Source organism: Oratosquilla oratoria, chromosome 1 (assembly GCF_046742065.1).
Source record: "Oratosquilla oratoria isolate Oo_2021 chromosome 1, ASM4674206v1, whole genome shotgun sequence".
NCBI classification, from domain to species: domain Eukaryota; kingdom Metazoa; phylum Arthropoda; class Malacostraca; order Stomatopoda; family Squillidae; genus Oratosquilla; species Oratosquilla oratoria.
The window spans coordinates 102,162,133-102,164,632 of NC_134777.1; positions in this window are offsets into that span (position 1 = coordinate 102,162,133).

Here is a 2,500-nt window from a genome sequence, read left to right on the forward strand (position 1 = left end):
TCTCTATCTTAGAACACATATATCCATTTAATATGCTTGCCTCTAGGGGTGTTTATGGCGTCAAGGAAGTTCGATAACAAGGCTTTCAGCATGAAACTACTCGCACAGGATATAATGGCTGAGTGAAAGATTTATTGAAAAGGAAAAAAATTGCAAATCGTTTTCTCTGATCTGGTAAACAAAGAAAAAGTATCTGCAGCCAAGACGCGTCTATTTGATCTGCCTATGGGTGACTGTTACTTGCCCTGGCTTGACGAGTAAATAGGGCAAAGGTGACGGCATCGGTCATAATTAAGTACCTCGTGGCGTGAAATCCTCGTTTTGCTTGAGTGCTGTCGAACTTAATCTAAAGGGGCATTTAGACGGTCAAACGGTTTAACAAACCCGGTTTCTCATACGAATGTTAAAAGTGATGTTTGACCGTGTGAATAGGGTATTTGGTTGTCAAACACGTTCGACAAACGTGTTTGACGACCAAATACCCCATTCACACGGTCAAACATCGCTTCAAACATTTGTCTGACAAACCGAGTTTGTCAAACTGTTTGACCGTGTAAATGGCCCTTAAGAGGACTTTTCCAAGAGATTTCCCGCACTAGTAGTACTTTGAATTGCTTAATTCTTGTTGCTCTTTCAGGAGTGACCTTTTCTGGGACCTTTTTATTTTATTTAAAAAAAAAGATGTTGTTTTATTCTTGTTGTTCTTTCACGAATGACCTTTTTTACCTTTTTTATTTTATGTAAAAAAAAAAAGATGTGTTATGTTGTTTTATTCTTGTTGCTCTTTCAGAAGTGACCTTTTTTTGGACCTTTTTATTTCATGTAAAAAAAAAAAGATGTGTCATGCTGTTTTATTCTTGTTGCTCTTTCACGAGTGACCTTTTTTTTCCTTTTTTTATGTAAAAAAAAAAGATGTTATGTTGTTTTATTCTTGTTGCTCTTTCACGAGTGACCTTTTTTTTTACCTTTTTATTTTATGTAAAAAAAAATATGTGTTATGTTGTTTTATTCTTGCTGCTCTTTCACGAGTGACCTTTTTTTTTAACCTTTTTATCTTATGTAAAAAAAGATGTGTTATATTGTTTTATTCTTGTTGCTCTTTCACGAGTGACCTTTTTTGGGGACCTTTTTATTTTTATGTAAAAAAAGATGTATTATGTTGTTTAATTCTTGTTGCTCTTTCACGAGAGACCTTTTTTTGGAACCTTTTTATGTTATGTAAAAACATATGTTGTTTTATTCTTGTTGCTCTTTGACGAGTAACCTTTTTTTAACCTTTTTATTTTATGTAAAAAAAAGATGTTATGTTGTTTTATTCTTGTTGCTCTTTCACGAGTGACCTTTATTTACCTTTCTATTTTATGTAAAAAAAATATGTGTTATGTTGTTTTATTCTTGTTGTTTTTTCACGAGTGATCTTTTTTTTTTACCTTTTTATTTTATGTAAAAAAAAAAAGATGTGTTATGTTGTTTTATTCTTGTTGCTCTTCCACGAGTGACTTTTTTTTTTTTTTTGACCTTTTTATCTTATTAAAAAAAAATGTGTTATGTTGTTGCGTTGTTTCCTAAGTCGCTTCGTAACTCAGTGGGTTTGGGTTCGTTTCTTAACGACCTCTCCACGTGAGAGAACGTGCAATCCTATGCATTTATTTATGTATTTTATTTGTTATCTTTACATTATTAGTTTTAATTTATTATTAATATGATTTTTTTTCTTTTCTTTTTTTTTGCATCCGACCTAGATATGGATCAAAAGGTCTCCTGTCGGCATGCTCCGCCTTTGTAATCCTTTGTAATCCTCATCCTCTGCGGAAGGCGTGAGACACAGTAACACAGTAACAAAGAAGGAAGGGTTTGGCAAGGACGGAAGGATTCTTCTCTTTTTTTTTTTTTTTTTTCTCTCGGAAATAACCTTCACATCTATTCTTGGGGACAAAGTCACGTCATAGATGTGGTATAGGTGAGATTTAAGGAAAATAAGAGAACGGAGTGATAATAGAGTTTAAAAGTAATTAGCGTTATTCTTTCAGTGGAAATTGGTGAAAATGAAAAATGTCGCGTGACTCACTCTGGGTGACTATGGTTAGCAGGTGTTAGTTAAGACTCTAGAATATTGGCTACATAGAACTTATGCAGCCAGAAATTGGTTGATATAATGAATGATGATGGAAAAACGAAAATAAGGAAAGCTGGAGGGACGATTAGAAGGAAGGAAGGATGAAGGAAGAAAAGAAGGATGGAGGAACGAACGGCGATGAAAAGACAGGATAAAGGAAGGGATTAAGGAAGCGCGACAGAATTAAGAATGTAAGGAAAGACGACATAATGAAGAAAGAAAGGCCGAGACGAAGGAAGGGAGGAGAGGCTACGAAGAGAAAGGAGGAAGGACGACGGGAGGAAGAAGGAAAATGCAGGTGGAAGGAAGGGAGAAAGGTAGGAAGGAAGGAAGGGAGAAAGGTAGGAAGGAAGGAAGGGAGAAAGGAAGGAAGGAAGAAAGGAA